The sequence below is a fragment of the Vicugna pacos genome, chromosome X (assembly GCF_048564905.1).
Source record: "Vicugna pacos chromosome X, VicPac4, whole genome shotgun sequence".
NCBI classification, from domain to species: domain Eukaryota; kingdom Metazoa; phylum Chordata; class Mammalia; order Artiodactyla; family Camelidae; genus Vicugna; species Vicugna pacos.
In genome coordinates this window covers 109176079-109194478 of record NC_133023.1, presented here as the reverse complement: position 1 = coordinate 109194478, position 18400 = coordinate 109176079, and positions in this window count along the sequence as shown.

Below are 18400 nucleotides of genomic sequence, written 5' to 3'. Positions count from 1 at the left end.
ACTGGCATAAAAACAGACATATAGATTGATGGAACAAAATAGAGAGCCCAGAAATAAACTCACACATATATGCTCAACTATTTGACAAGAGCTCCAAATGGGGAGTCCCACACAATGGGGAGCCCCACACAATGGGGAAAGGATAGTCTCTTCAGTAAATGGTGCTGGAGAACTAGATATCCACATGCAAAAGTATGATATTGGACCCTTATCTTACACTATTCCTCAAAATTAACTCAAAATGGAGTCAAGATTTAAACATAAGGCCTGAAGCTGTAAAACTTGTAGAAGAAAATATAGAGGTAAGCTCTTTGACATAGGTCTTGGCAATGATTTTTTTTGAATTGACACCAAAACAAAGATCACAGAAGCAAAAATAAACAAGTGGACTACATCAAACTAAAAGGCTTCTGCACAGCAGAAGAAACCATCAACAAATGAAAAGGCCACGTATGTACAGAGTGGAAGAATATATTTGCAAATTATTATATACCTGTTAAGGGGTTAATATCCAAAATATTTAAGGAAACTCAATCAAATCTAGAGCAAAAAAATTAACTCAGTTAATAAGAGAGTATGTAATCTAAATATACATTTTTTTCCAAAGAAAACATACAACTGGCCAACAGGTCTTTGAAAAGTTGTTCAGCATCACTTATCATCTGGGAAATGCCAATCAAAATCATGATTAAGACGTCAGACCTGTTAGTATGGCTATTATCAAAAAGACAAGAGGTAGCAAGTGTTGGTGAGAGTGTGGTAAAATGGGGGAACCCTTTTGCACTGTTGGTGGGAATGCTAATTGGTACCATCATTACTGAAAACAATATGGAAGTCCCTTAAGATATTAAAAATGGAGCTACCACATGATCCAGCAATTCCAGTCCCGGGAATATATCCAGAGGAAATGACTTCTGCTCTGCTCTCTTATGCTCATTGCTGCATTATTTGGAATAGCCAAGGAATAGTGACGACCTAAGTGTTCATGGACAAATGAAAGGATAAAGAATATATATATATGACATATAAAAAAATTCTTCTTAAAAGTCATTAAAAAGATTATTATTGCCTTTATTGGGGTGAAAGTGAGAGGAACAGGAACAGAGACAAGACATAGTGGATTCTCCGTCCTCCAGGCTTCTTGTCTCAGGAAATCTCTACAGACAGACCTTAAGAGGGAGCCAGTTGGAAAGATGACATGGAGTTGGTAGAATCTTAGCAACATAGAGCAGAGTATAGTATCTTGAGCTCAGATATTTAGACAACTTTCACCTAGAATCTGCTTCTTCCTATAGCACATATATCCTGACAAAGAATTCAAACAGTATGAATTTGAGACAAAATAAACACAGAAATGACTACAGCATCAGCAGCACCACTTCCAAAAATGCAAGAACAAAACTCCAGACCTTTGTTAGGAGTTGTACTTGTGTTTATACAATAAATAGGGAATCTGTGGGTTTTAATTAAATTTACAGGTTTAATTAATCTTTGGGTAGAAAAACTCCTACACATAATGACTTCTCTTCTTTCTCACATACCTGGGAAACTCAGAGTTAAGTAAAAAGCTTCCTTCCCCATGTTTTTGGATAATATCCCAGCCTCAGGCACACTCAAAACCTTTGCCTGAGTCCCAGATGGAACATCTCTCTCAGGTGAGGCAGTTTTTCTACTGAAGAATCTCAAAAATAGCCTTAAGGTTTTGTAAGAATTGGGAGATGTGTAAAATATTTGTAAAAACTATGTAGAGGCAAAAAACTTCTATCACTCAGAGATGTATTTGGAGGTGTGTGTGGGTGTGTGTGAGTGTATGTGTAAAGATTATTTCAGTTTAACTTTAGGCAAACTGTCAACATAAACTCGACACAAAAGCAATTTCCAGTCCCCCGTGTCTTTAAACTCAAGGTATGAGCTACCCTGCAGAGGCAGGACCTGGTGCTTTGGGGCAGGCGCAGCAGTTGAGTGTAAACTCTCAAACCAGACAGCCTGGGTAAAAGTCCCAGTTCACCTACAGGGTGTGAGATCTTGGGCTCAGGACTTAATATCTCCAATCCTATCTCATATAATAATTCTCAAATTCCCCATCAGTAAATGAGGTGAAGAATGGTATCAACCTCATCAGATTGCTGTACAAATTTAACGAGCTAATATTTACAAGGTCCTACTTGGTATAGGGCTTGGCACAGAGTTTAAGTGCAAATTGATGTCTAAGAGCATTCCTTGGCTTGTGGCAGGAGAACTCCAGTCTATGCCTCTATCTGCACATGACCTGCTTCTCTGTGTTTATTTGTCTTAAATCTTCCTGTCTTAAATCTCCCTGTCTTTTCTTTTATAAGGACATCCCTCAGTCCATTTAGGTCCCAGTCCATCTCCAGGATCGCTCCATCTCAAGATACCTAATTTGATCACAGTTGCAAAGAGTATTTCCAATTTAGGTTATAATTACAGGTACCAGAGATCTGCACTTGGGCATATCTTCCTGAAGGACACAATTCAACCCACTGCGGGTACACATTGGGCTTCAACTGCCTGTAATGTTGTATTTCTCAATTATGTGGTGGGTATGTGGATGTAGTATTTTTATACTATTGTGTAGGTCTGGAATATTTCCTGCATAAAATAAAGTTTTACATAAGTAGCAAAAGGAGAAAATGGGCCTAATAAATAGAAACTACTTCAGGGGAAAAATGAAGTTTTAGTTGACCAGAATATAGGATGAGAGGAGAAAGGCCAGAGGGTGGAGGGTAGATCTCCTTTCTGCATGTTGGCAAGGCTGTATAGATGCTGTCTAGGTTTCATTAACATCTCCTTTCATATTTGATGGGAGCACATATCATATCCATATATATATTTTTTTACACTTCTGCACCCCTACTCCCTTTGATATGAGCTTCTGAATGATTGGAATCTGAAAGTTTATTTCGCTCTGTCTTCTCAAGCACCTAGTACTGTGTTTTCTTTTTAGTATGTGCTGCATAAAAGTCTGTTAAAATGAAGTTAATGTAATGAATCCACCATCCTTTTTTGGTCATCAGTGTTAACATTTTAAAATGTAGTAGCATATAGTATTCCTTATGGAATGACCCAGGGGCTTTTGTCACCATTATTCAAAATGAAAGGGTAGTCCAAGTAGGAAGTTATCCACATTATGTCATTTGAAGGGCCTCAAATTGTTTGTGATCAATTTGTGCTGCACTACCTGTCTTTATGCTAGATTTTTATTTTTAAAGGCCGTACATGCCCTTCTAAGGAGTCTTACTGGGCTTCACTACATTAGACAGAAGGCATGTCGACTGACATTAACGCACGGCCTAAAAGTTGAGAGTTCTGTTTTATTTGGCGGGAGGACTCGAGCCCTAGATGACAGCCTCTCACATAGCTCTGAGGGACTGCTCCGAAGAGGTAGGGGAGGAGCTAGGAGATATAGGAGCTTTACAACAAAGACCAGGTAGTTGGAACATTACAAGATTAGTTGTTAACTAAAGAAAAGCAGGCATCTCAAGTTAAAAGAATTTAGCTCTTTTCTAGGCATGGGAGGGAGCAAACATTTGGGTTCATTGAGTTCATCCCTTTGACAAGCACCTAGCTATCTAGGGCCAGTATCCTGTCCTTTCTTATTCGGGGTCCCCTCAGGGTGCACCATTGTGAGTGGCTGCAGAGGCAGGGCTGCAGGCTTCTCTTCACTGAGGGGTGGTGGCAGCCTCTGATGACTTGATAGCTTCAGCATTCTGTGTTTACTGATATGGTTTGTAGTATTTTGCATTCACAGTACCAATCTGACTGTTGGTCTGAACTCTTTAACAGTTGAAAACACCAGAAAGGAAGATTGTGGCGGGAGAAAGATATGATATAGAGAGATGATTGTTTCAGCATACAGTATAGCCAGTGTTTGAAAATTGGGAGGGTCAGATAGCATATTCATGTACTTTATGGTTGGCTTAGGATGGAACAGATATGCAATTAACGTAACATTAACATAACAACATGCCGCCACCTTCTGGGATGATGTTGCACTGACCAGGAGAGACTCACCACTTTCACTGCATTGGTAAATAGACCACGGATACTGTAGTGCAAGGCACCACCCTAAGCCATTTATAGAATGAAATTAATTCATGTTTCTATTTTCTTTATACTTGGGGATGGTGATATATGTGTGATCTTGATCTTTAGGGGTTGATGCTGCTGATACTTGAAAGTAGACTGGAGTAATAACTTGCTTATTTGTTTAAGAAAATTATGCCACCTTCTTGAGTGAATATTTTTCACTTAATAATAGTTTATTCAATTTTTCTGCATAACTGAACCTCATTATTCCCTAATCTTGGAAGAACAAATCTTTATATGCAACAATCATTACTTCTGTGATATTTCTTTGAAGGTGCCTGTATAATAATGATTGTACAATATTCGATTTGTTTTCAGTGTTTTACATTTTAGAACTATGTGTATTGAGATTTTATAATATATAGTACTCAGGAGAATGAACTCTTGGAAACACGATGTAATGTGGATTTTAAGAGATATTTACAGTCTTCCCTCAGTATCTGTGATTGGTTCCAGGGCCCTCAACAAATACCAAAATCTGCTAATACTCAAGTCTCTTATATAAAATGGCATAGTATTTGTTTATAACCTACACACAGCCTCCCATGTACTTTAAATCATCTCTAGATTACTTATAATACTTAATACAATGTAAATGTTATGTAAATAGCTGTAAATATGTTGTAAATGCTATGTAAATAGTTGTTGGCATGCAGCAAATTCAAGTTTTGCTTTTTGGAACTTGCTGGAATCCTTTTCTGAATATTTTTGATCTGTAGTTGTTTGACTCTATGGATGCAGAAATCGCAGATACAGAGGACCAAAATGTATATCCTATTTATTATCATAGTTTCTGTAAGAAAGTGCATGTTTTGCAGAAACAACCAGGATAGCTTCTAAATAGGAATACTTGTGAAAATCCCCAGGGTCTTCATCACTTGCATTGTTTGATAACTGCCTTCGTATTGTTGATAGGTAAAGGACAGTGTTCTTAGAGTGATGTTACAGTTTTGTTTAGTTCAAAATTTAGGCAAGGATTCTAGAGAATTAGTTAGGAAACAAGTATTGAGCAATTACTGCACGAGGGAAACAAAGGAGGGGTACACTTTTAAGTAATTAGGAGGGAAGAAGATTTTGAATTTGGGATGAACAGTACAAATGGAAGAGGCAGCATACAGGATATCTTGTGCATCAGTGTTTGAAATGGAGAAAGGCTTTCATGAAGGATAGAAATTACAAGGTCAGAATTTGGTTGTAAAAAGGCTTCAGTGTTTAACTAAGTAAGTAGTTTTATCTTATAGGCAGTGGGGAGCCATAGAATACCGCCAGTAATTAATTTTGTTCAGGGGTGAAGCATTTCAGCATTCCATTAGTTATTAGTTAACATGAAATGCAGGCACTGATTTGGAAGCGCAGTAGTAGTTCAACTATTAGCATGACTGCTCATGATATATACGACATTAAAAATTCTCTATATGAAATCTCATACGAAGAATGAAATTAATTCATGTTTCTATTTTCTTTATATTTGAGGATGGTGATGTATGTGTGATCTTGATCTTTAGGGATTGATGCTCCTTATGATCATTTACTAACTTTTATTAAATTTCAATAATGTGCCAAGGGAAATGTAAAACATATAACTTGACAAGACAGTTCTTGGCTTTGGTAACAGAGATATTTTCAGGTAAATTAATAAAAGTGTTAACCTCTTTGGGTTTTGGTTTCTTTGTTTTTGTTTATGTTTTGGTCAGAATCATAAAAGGGGCTTGTAGCTGAGATTTAGAGATTTTTGAGAGTAGAGACTATGACATAGTTCCTCTACTATTGCCAACCTCCAGCATATAATTATATGTCTGACACATGTTTAAGGAATCAAGAAGAACTTACTGAATGAATAAATGAAGGAATAAATAAGTGAATGGTATTCTAAACTTGTGTGATCTTCTCCAGTGTGATTTTGCCACCTCTCCACTCAGTCATGCCCTGGCACTTGTACACTGTTACTCAAATCCATCCACTTTTAAGACTGGATAACATGGCAATAAATACAATTCATGATCCTGGAATAGATCCTAGCCAAGAAAGGAGCCATTAGGAGGAAAATTGATGATAGCAGAATAATATCTTCAGAGTAGATAATAGAATTGTATCAGTGCTCCTTTTGTGACTAATAACTGTACTCTGATTATGTAAGATGTTAACATTTACCAAACCTGGATAAGGGTACACAAGACTTATTTTTATTTTTGCAGTGTTTATGAAAGTCTCAAATTATTTCAAAATAATATTTTAAACATTTAAAGCAAAAAATTAAAAAGAAATCTCTTTCAACCTTATTATTAATTATACTCATTTCATCTCCCAGCCTCACTCCTGCTTATACCATCATTAAAATCTTTTATCCCTTGATCTCATGATATTTTCCATGTCTGTCAGAACAGTCTTTGATATCATCTACTTCCTTACCTGGCCTGTAGAAATAAATCAACCTTTTAATTGATATCTTTGCATGGTTCCTAGAATTGGCCAGACTTTTGACTTTGCATGATTACCATCATGCCAGTCCACAAACCTGAGTCATTGACTTCTCACCTTCTGTTCTTAGACTGTTAAGAGCTATTAGGGAATTAACAAAATTATGTGGCAAAGTCAACCACTTACGACATTTAGCTGAAGCTCTTCCAAATACTTTGTAATCCTTTTATTTATATCTTAGTGACTTTCAAATACATTCTACTTACTCTTTCTACAATGCTCAAAGACCCTTAATCCTGCCACATAGAGATAATAACAGTTAACCTTAGGGGATATATTCTGTTAATATGTGTGTAGTAAGAAAATAGCTCGATAGTGGAAATTTTCAAACTGAGTTTAACATCAAACTCCACAGACTCTTTGTAATTTGATTTTCTCAACAATATGACTTGAGAATTTCTAATATCATCAAATATTACTGAGCACAGTAATTTTTAATTATTACAATATATTTCATGTCAAGAATAACGTTGCAGTAAATATGTACACATTTATGATACTTACCTTGGCATAAATTCTTACCAATGAAATAGCTGGAATAAAAGTTAAAAAAATATTCCTTTTTAAAGTTTAATGATTCATGTTGCCAAATTCTCTTTTATAAGTGAGCAAATTTGCATTCTTGCTAGCAGTGTTGGAACATGCCTATTACAGAGCAAATGCATTACTTTTTAAATTTAACTTTCCCAATTTAAAGAATAAACAGCAATGATAATTACAATGATACTATAAGTTCATTTTCCATTCCTTTGTTTGAAATTTATTTTATATTTATTGGCTATTTATTTTATCTTTCTTTCCTTTCAAACTTTTTTTTTCTTTTTTGCCTGAAATTGCCTTTATATCTATACTTTAATTTGAGGGGGCTTAGAAATAGTATGAGATGAGGAATGTTCTAATTTTTAATATGTTTAATATATATTTAGTATAAAAGATAGCAACTTTTAGCCTACCATAAAGAGAATATCTCTCCAAGTATTATTTAAATTTGAGTTTATGATATTTAACATACAAATTTTAATGTTATCATAGCTTTTAACATTTTGTCTTATGGTTTGTCTCTTATTTATATTTTATATGTGTCTGAAATTAATACTTATGAATTGATATGAAATACAAAGCATAATAGTATTTTTATAAATATTTAAAGAAACATTTTTTCTCCACTGACTTAAAATGGAACTATTGAATGAATTAACTTCGATAAGTTTACAAATTTTTATTTATATTCTATAGGTTTTTCTTCCTATAGTCACTTCCTATAGTCCTATAGTCACTATAGTTTCTTCTTAGTCACATGCCATAGACTCTACTACAGAGTGCTTATTATGTTTTTTTATGCTTTTAATATCTCATAGTGTAAGTTATCCACTCAGTAATTTTTAAAATCTTTGACAAGTCTTACTTATATTCCTCCACTGAAACATTGAGAATTACTTTGAAAAAGTTAAAGAAAATATTATCTATTTTCTTTACATTAATATGTTAACTTTGGGAAAAGTTTTATAGGTACATTATAATGCTACCTACTTCAGGAAAATGATGTCTTCTCATTAATTCTGTCTTTTTTTATGCAGCTCCAAGTTTTGTATTTTCTTCTGTATAGGTTCTGTTGAGTTTAGTACCAAAGATTTATTTTCTCTCATTTTGAAATCTGTTAATGATTTTGAGAAGTTATCTCCAATTTTTCCTTTAAATCCTTTCATGGGTGGAGATTATAAATTAACTTTCAGGTTTCTATCAAAATCATATGTGATGAGTTATGCTAATAGATTACCTCATATTGAAACTTCATGTTGAAATTCACCCTTTTTAGCGGTACAGGTCTATGATTTTTAACAAATACATGCATCCATGTAATCACTACCAAAATAAAAATATTAGAACTTTGCCATCACATCAAATAGTTTCCTCTTGTATTTTTCAATCACCTTTCCCCACTCTCAACCTCTGACAACCATTGATCTATATCCTTTCTTGATAGTTTTGCCTTTTCTAGAATGACATATAAATAGAACCATACAGTATATAGCTTTTCAGTCTGGCACCTTTCATTTAGCATACAACATTTGAGATTCTTGCTGCTGCATGGAACCTTTTGATTGGTTTCAATTGTACAGATATACTACAATTTATTTATTCATTAAGAAGGTGATGGACATTTGGATAATCTGATGTTTGAATTATAAATAAAGCAACTATAAATATTTCTATAAAGTTTTTTTGAACTTACACTTTGATTTCTCTTGGATAAATACTTATAAATGGAATTGCTGACTAACATAAGTTTGAATTTATAATGTTACCAAGTCCAACTCATACTGCCTGCCTCATGACAGGCCAATAAATCAAGAGATGAGTTGTTGCGGCAAGGAATAGCAGATTTATTCAGAAAGCCAGCAGATTGAGAAAACGGTGGACTAGTGTCTCAAAGAACCATCTTCCCCAAGTTAGAATTCAGGCTTCTTTTGTACTAAAAGGAGCCGAGCAGTCCTGGTTCCAGCCAGACTCCAGAGGGGATGTGTTAATTTCTTCCGTCTTGCAGTCATTCACAGGTGGGCCTAGTCAGGATGTTTCCTGTGAGCTAAACAGAGGTATTTTAGTTTAATGTCCATTACTTGGGAGGCAAGGTTCCTAGAGATGGGCTATTATGTATAATTTAAGCTTATAGGCAACATCCCATGAGTGATTAACTTGTAATAGAATACAAAGGTTCTTCTCTATTACAATAAGAGATTACTAAACTCCCAAAGTGGCTGTAATAGTTTGCATTTTTCACAACAATGAACAAAAATTCCAGTGGCTTCGCATCCTTGTTAGAACTTTTTAATGTCAGAATTTTTCTTTTTTAATATATTCTAGTCATTCTAATATGTGTATAAACATACCTCATTTTATTTTTAATAGTTTTACTGAGACATAATTCACATATCAGCAGTTCTTTCATTTAAGTATAAAATTCAATATTGTTAGTATATTCACAAATACATGCAACCACCACCACACAGTCAGTTTTAGAACATTTTTATCACCTCAAAGAGAAACTCTATATGCTTTAGTTAACAATTCCCTTTCCCGTCATCCCCTGTTCCCAGCCTTAAACACCCCCAAATAACTTTCTGTCCCTTATAGGTTTCTATATTCTGAACTTTCATAAAAATGAAATCATATATTATGTGTTTTTTGTGACTGAATTCTTTCACCTAAAATAATATATTTAAAGTTCATTTATGCTGTAACATGTATCAGTCCTTCATTCATTTTTATGACTGAGTAATATTCCATTGTATGGATTCCACATTTGTTTATCCATTTGCTGGTTGATGTCCATTTGCATTGCTTTCACTTTTTGGCTGTTATGAATAATGCTGCTGTAAATATTCACATACAAGTTTTTGTGTGGATATATGTTTTAATTTCTGTTAGGTTCAAATTTCTTTTAACAGACATTAGTTTTTAGAGCAGCTTTAGATTCTTAGCACAACTGAGCAGAAAGTACAGAGAGTTTTGATACACCCTCTACCCCCATACACTCACACCCTCTTCTATCATTAATATCCCACACCAGACTGGTACATTTGTTATAATTAATGAACCTATATTGGATACATCATTAATCACCCAAAGTCAATACTTTACTTTAGGGTTCACTCTTGATGTGGTATGTTCTGTAGGTTTTGACAAATGTATAATGACATGTATCTACCATTATAGTATCATATAGGATGGTTTCATTGCCTTAAAACTCCCCCATTCTCTACCTATTAATCCCCACCCCGTTAACCCCTAGCTATCACTGATGTTTTTACTGTCTACATGGTTTTACTTTTACTTTTTCCAGAATGTTGTATAGTTGGAAACATATAGTGTGTAGCTTTTTAAGACTAGCTGCTTTTACTTAGTAATATGCATTTAAGTTTCCTCCATGCCTTTCATGTAGACATCTATATTTATCTTCATATTTATAACTTTATGTGCTCCTTATTATTCCTGTAGATTCATATTTCCATCTGGTATCGTTTTCCATTAGTATATATGTAAAACTTCCTTTAGCATTTTTTGTAGCTTATGCCTCCTTGTGACAAAATCAGTTTTCATTTACCTGAAAATATATTCATTTATTCTTCATTGCTTAAAGATATTATCGCTGGATATAGGATTCTGTTTCACAGCTTGTTTTTCCAGCACTGGAAAGATGTCATAGGTGCCATTATATTTTCACGAACCTCTCCTGTATATGCTGGGAATTCAACTGTCCTTTTTATTATTTTTCCTTCTCTGTATAATGGGTTATTTTTTGATATCTTTAAGAGCTCCTCTTTCAACTTAAACATTTTAAGTATAATCTTTTCTTTGTATCTGTATACACTGAGCTTTTAAAAATTTTTATTTTTATTTTTAATTGAAGTATATTTGATTTACAATGTCCTGTTTTTAATATACAGCATGGTAATTCAGTTTTATATATATACATATATATTATTTTTCATATTTTTCATTGTAAGTTACTATGAGATATTGAATATAGTTCCCTGTGCTATACAGTAGGACCTTGAATAAATAACAAGGTCCTATGGCATTGAGCTTTTAAAATCTCTAAGTTGATATGTAAGTTTTCTGTAATGATGCAGTTTTCATTTTTGGAAAAGTTTTGACAATATTTTCTTCAAATCTTTTATCTGTCTCTTTTTCTTTCTCCTCTCCTTCTGGGAGTAATATATTTCACATTTTCTCCTTTGTTGTATGTCTTGTAATTAAAAAAAATTATGGTGGGCATAGTAGATTATACATTATAAAAACCATGAGCTCAGCTATGTTCCTTGGAAGAGGGCTGATTTTTCTTCTACAAATAACTGTCTTGGCTGAACTCGAACCTCTAAGTCTGTCTCTCCTGTGGTGGATAACAGACGAAATCGCCATTTGGCTTGTCTTCAAGACTTGTTTTGGCCCAGACTCTTGAGATCTTCTTCACACAAGTGTCTTTTGATGGTTATCAAAGATTTTGGGCAGAATTCGTGCACTGATGTGGGGGCTCACTCCTCTGTACCTTCTTTCTAAAGTTTTGTCACTTTAGTTTACCAGCCATTTTACATCATTAAATTCTTCCTATAACGTCTCAAGACAGTAAGAGCAAAGTTTTCTGCTACAACATGCTACATGGTTCAGGAAGTGCCCTTAGGCAAAATGATATAAAGACCCAAATATTACTGAGTACAGTTCCTATCTTTCAGTAGTTGACTTCTGATCAATTTCTGCCTGTTTTATGTTGCTTCCCACTGTATTCAAATGGTTGTACAAAACTGCTTTTAGTCTTTTGTCCATCTTATAATTTTTGTCTTCTGAGGGGTTATTATGACTAAAGTGTTCTGCTATTAGTGCAAGCAAAGATTCTTGTAAGTAGTTTTAAATTTCTTTTCTTATATCATATTTATTTCTAAGAAATTTTACTTGAATATTTATATATCTTGGTTTTTATCATCACTTGTGCTTTACTCACATATTTTAATTCTTTGTTTCACTTCTTTAAATATTTTAGAAACTTATGTTTGTGATACTAACATTTAGGCTGTTTCTGAGTATTTTGATCTCAGTTTCACTCATGGTGACTTGTTTCCTTGTGTGATTTATTATTTTTGATTATAAACTCAAAGTCGTTAGAACATGAGAAATTTTTGATGCCTGGGAAGGGGAGTAGTCCCTAATACCTACCATCTTTCCATTTTGAACACCTATGGAAATTTACTCTTCTGTTACTGAACTTAAGATATTTCACTGTATATTTGTTTACATTTCTGTTTCACTTAGGATCAGGATTGCCTGTACAGGACAGAAAACTCAAAATTATGGTGGCTTAAACAACAATTTGATCCTATTTCTCACCATATGAAAGTGGTATAGAAAAAGATAGTCCACGTTTGTTTTGTGACTCTACAGCATCAGAAAAATGGCATCAGTCTACACTGTTCAATCATCTTTAGCCTGTGTCTTCTACTGTATTGCTTAGGATAGTTGCTTCAGTTCTATCCATCATACCTACATTCCAGCCAGCAGGAATGAAGAAGAAATAAAGAGTGAGCATGTTCCCTCTGTTTACATTTACTTCCTAGATGGCTTTTAAGACACTTACTGTGTGTCATTGGCCAGAACTAACTAACATGGGAACATATATGCCTCAAAGAGGGCCCAGAAATGCAATTTTGATTCTGGAGGATGAGATACCAAGCTAAAAACTGAGGTTTTATTACCAAATATGGTGAGTGTAATCTATATTTAGAGAAAATTAATAGTCCTTGTCACAATGTCTCACCTATACTACTATATAATAATTCTATTGATTGAAAGAACATCTTATTAATAATTTTATATCCCCAAGAATGTTTTCAATGTCTTCCATATATGTGCTCAATAACATTTTGCTGAATGGATGGCTGAAGATTGTTTTACAGTTTTAAGAATCACTTAAGTTTGTCTGCTCCTCCCAGTATTTTTGTATGACTTAGCTTCAAATAAATTATAAGAATTTATTATATGTTATTAATGTAGTATTTTTAGGTCTCGATGTTGATCATAGGTAAAATGAGTAGTTTGAATTTGAAATTCAGCTTCTAAAAGACTCTATGTGTTATCTATTCATCTATAAAGATATACTTCTTAAATCATATTCATTAGAATAAACTTGTTAATATATAAACTTGGAAGTCTGTTTGCTTTGCAGTGGCAAGCACTTTCACCTGCGTTTCTGGCACTGTGTCAGTGTTGTCACTGATGATCTAAATCAACATTTGTCGATTGCGTTTTATAACCACTTTTATTAGGTACTGCTCAGAGTAGTGCTGTGAATTGCATAATGAGTAATAACCTGGTATTCCATAAATAGAAAATGAAGCACAGAAAGTACAGCTGTCTTAGCCAAGGTAACACGTCATTAGGAAATACTGAATAAGAATATGTTTAAAAAAAATCATTTTCAGAGTTCATCATCAGTGCAGAAGCTTTAGATTAGGGCCTATTATGCCATCTAAAACATTTGGAAATTTTTTTCCTTGTAGAGGTCTAAGCATATATATCCTTGTTTTTCATTACCCTAATTATGAAATTCCTTTATCACATTAATTATGCCCCTTTGTCTTTTTCCTAAGCCCTGAGATCCTACATCCTTCCCTAGTTCCTTACGACTTCTCACAGAAGAAACTCACTAAAATGCTGAGCAGATTTTTGTGGTTCATGTATTTTCCTTTAGCTATGACAGGGGTTAGTGACAGCTAGATATAATAATTAGTCTTTGCTGCATCAAAAATGTAAATCTTTAGTATAGCATAGGGGAATATATTCAGTATCTTGTAGCTTACAGTGAAAAAGAATATGAAAATGAATATATGTATCTTCATATATGACTGAAGAATTGTGCTGTACACCAGAAATTGACATAACATTGTAAACTGATTTTAACTCAATAAATTACAAAAAATGTAAATCTTTAAATAATATTAAATAAGTGTCAAGAAGATGCTCTAGCAATTCTGATCAAGATGTGTTCTGTCTGCTCCAGAAACATAGTAATGAAAAAGAAAATATACTAAGAAAAAAATAAAGCAATAAAAATAAGATAAATATCTTTATGGGCCAGGAATAAAACAAAAGTATACAGAGTGAAGAGCAGGACTGAACATGCTTAATTGCTAGTCTTTAGCTTCAGATGAAGGCAGAGGTAGATGAGAAAAAAATCTACTATGGTTAAAGTAGGCTAAAAGTCCTTACCTAAGGTATGAATCCAGAGCCAAGCACACTGCTTAAGACCAAAGTCTGAGAAAGTTTATCCCTCGTCATGAGTGGAAGTTGAACTCAGTTATTTCTGAATACTACTGGGAGTTACAATGCTTATATGAACTTCAAGTCCTAGGAGAACAGATGAGCACAGATGTAAATTCATGATCAGTGGATAAGCTAAAATACTTGCTGGATTGATACCTGGATTAGCAGTACTCTGTGTATAGTCTTGGGTTAGGTGTATCAAGTGGAGGCAACTCCACGGCCACTAGGCAGGAGGAGTAGGGAGAGATGGTGAAAAAAGGAAAATTAGTCCTGAAAACCCAGGCTCATAAAGATAAAAAATCAGCAGATAGAAGATGATGGGACCTAATTAAACTTAAAAGCTTCGCACAGGAAAGGAAACCATCAACAAAACAAAAAGACAACCTACAGAATGGGAGAAAATATTTGCAAATGATGTGACTGACAAGGGATTAATTTCCAAAATATACAAACAGCTCCTCAGCTTAATATCAAAAATAAAAAGAGAAAAGAAAAGCAACTCAATCAAAAAATAGGCAGAAGACCTAAGTAGACATTTCTTTAAGGAGGACGTACAAATGGCCAATGGGCACATGAAAAGATGCTCAACATTGCTAATTATTAGAGTAATGCAAATCAAAACCACAAGGAGGTATCACCTCACACCAGTCAGAATGACTATCATCAAAAAGTCTACAAATAAGTGCTGGAGAGGGTGTGGAGAAAACGGAACCCACCTACACTGTTGGTGGGAATGTAAATTGATGCAGCCACCGTGGAAAACAGTATGGAGTTTCCTTAAAACTCTAAAAATAGAGTTACCATATGATCCTGCAGTCCCACACCAGGGGATATATTTTAATTCAAGAAGATATATGCACCCTAATGTTCATAGCAGCACTATTTATAATAGCCAAGAAAGGAAAACAACCTAAATGTTCACAGACAGATGAATGAATAAAACAGTTGTGGTATATATATATATATACACACACACACACACACATATACACACACATACACATACAGTAGAATATTACTCAGCCCTGAGAAAGATTGAAATAATGCCATTTGCGGTGACATAGATAGACCTAGAGATCATCATATTAAGTGAAGCAAGTCAGAGAAAAAGATAAATATCATACAATATCTCTCATATATGGAATCTAAAAAAAATGATACAGTGAATTTATTTGTAAAACAGAAACAAACTCACAGACATGAAAAACAAACTCATGGTTAGCCCAAAGAGGAAAGCAAGATGACGGAGGGATAAAACAGGAATTTGGGATTTACAGTTATAAACTACTATATATAAAATAGATAAATAACAAGAAACTACTCTATATCACAGGGAACCATATTCACTATCTTATAATAACCTATGATGGAAAAGAATCTGAAAAAGAATATATATATAATTGGGAGTTTGGGATCTCCAGATACTAACTACTATAACTATTAGATATAAAATAGATAAACAACAAGTTTTAAAAAAAGAATATATATATTACTGAATCACTTTGCTATACACCTGAAAGTAACACAGCATTGCAAATTAACTATACTTCAATTAAAAATGGTTAAAAATAAAATAAAACAAGATAATAGAAATAAGAACATAAATTAATAAAATGGAAAATAAGAATAAAACTGAGGGACCAGTTATTTGAAAGGACTAGTAAAATAGACAAACCTCTGTCAGGAATATTAAGAAGACAAAGCAAAAATAAATATTAGAATCAGAAAAAGTTTTATAAATTAAGGTAGAATAGGGATGTTTAAAGAATTATGATATCTGTTCATTAATTTTAAAAAATCAGATAAAATGAGCAAAATTATAGAGAAAACTTATTGTGCATATTGACTTAAACAGAAATGAAAACCTTAATAAAATAAACATTAAAAATAGTGAGTGAATTAAATTCTTTCCCAGCCATACTCCTCCCAAAGCATCAGACCCAAACTGTTTTATGGGTCAGATTTACCATAATTTCAAATTTTATCATACCCTGTTTTATGCAGAGTAATAAAGAGAATAAGGAGAGATAGATGTGCCCACATGGCTAATCTACTCTTGATAACAAATAGATGAGGAGCGTACTAGAAAATGAAAAGTATAGACAAATCGTACTTATGAAGATAAATGTAAAAAACACCAAATGAAATTATCTCTAAAACATGTTCAGCAGTCTGTAAAAAAAATCTTAAAAGTACCTTGGGACTTGGTTGGCTCCTTAAAAAAAAAAATCATCCACAATTGATAGCATTACAGGAGAAAAAGTAAAATCATTTCAGTAGATCCTCATCCAAAATTGATAGCATTACAGGAGAAAAAGTAAAATTGTTTCAGTAGATCCAGATACATTATCAGATAAAAATAATCACTTATTAGCAAATTAGAGAAAAAATTATACTTCTTTAATTTGACAAATAAGACAATAAGAAGTTTGCCCCCCTTTGACATAAAAGATGTGTATGTTTAAATTTATAAAATGCAAAAAATTACAAAATGAAGTGAATGTTTCTTATTACTATAACTCCTACCCACTAATTCTTCCCCTGAGAGTTACCTCTTCTTAAGCATTTATTTCTTTACAAGAAAGTATATTCCAGCATGTGTATATATCCCTGAATATATTTTTCTAAATGCTACAAATTATATACAGTTCTGCACCTTTCATTTTTTCACTTAATAGAGCTTGTATACTTTGCTGTATTACCTCAGATAGGTATACTTCATTCCTATTAGTAAGTATGTAGTATTCCAACAAAGAGGTGTATTAAACTAGGATCTTCAATCTTATCTTTTCTACTTCTTTTTCCAGTTTTATTGTGATATTATTGACAAATAAGCTATGTAAGTTTAGGTATACAATGTGATTTAATATATATATATATTGCAAAGTAATTACCATAGTAAGGTTATCACCTCTGTCCCCTCACATAATTACCACTTTTGTGTGTTAATAAAATTTAAGATCTACTCAAAACGTTCAAGTGTATAATACATTGTTAATTATAGTCACTATGCTATGTGTAAGATCCCTAGGATTTATTTATCTTACAGATGGAAGCTTGTACCATTTGAACAATATCTCCCCATTTCCTTCACCTCCTAGACCCTGCAACTACCGTTCTAGTCTCTTTTTCTATGAGTTGAGCTTTTTTAGTTTAGACTGTACATGTAAGTGAGAACATACCATATTTGTCTTTCTCCCTCTGAGTTATTTCACTTAGTATAATGCCCTCAATGTTTATACATATTGTCACAAATGGAAGGATTTCCTTCTTTTTTATGGTGGAAAAAATTCCATTCTGTGTATTTATATTTTTCATATATGTATATATATGAAAAAAATATATAGTGGTGATTATATGAAGCTACATGTGTGGTTAAATTTTCTCTCTCTATATATATATATCTCCCCCACAATTTCTTTATCCATCTATCCATTGATGGACATTTAGGTTTTTTCATGTCTTAGCTATAGCAAATAATGCTCAATGAACATGGGGATGCAGATATCTTTTCAAGATAGTGATTTAATATCTTTTGGATGTATACCCAGAAATGGGATTGTTGAATCACATGATAATCCCATTTAAAATTTTTGAGGAGTCTCCAGACTGGCTTCATAACAGTTGCACCAATTTACATTCCCACCAACTCGTCTTTTCCAACTTTCTATATTTTAAGAGATTTTCATATTTTATGATGGGTAAAGTCTCCTCCTCTTGTGTGAAGCCCAATAACAATTTAAGTGTTTATTTTTTAGACTATTTCTATAATTTTAGACATTTAAGATATGAAAGGGAGGCTTCTGCATACATTTCAATTCACCCACTTCAACTGGAACCAAAACAAAATCTTTAGTCATATGGCTAATAGAATTTAATTCTACTGTGCTTTGGATAGATCATATACATGAAACTGGGTATCATTTTAAGATGAGAAATGATGAATTAAAGTGAACTGCTGAAGAATTTTAAAGGCATAGTGTAAGTAATAATGTTATTCAGT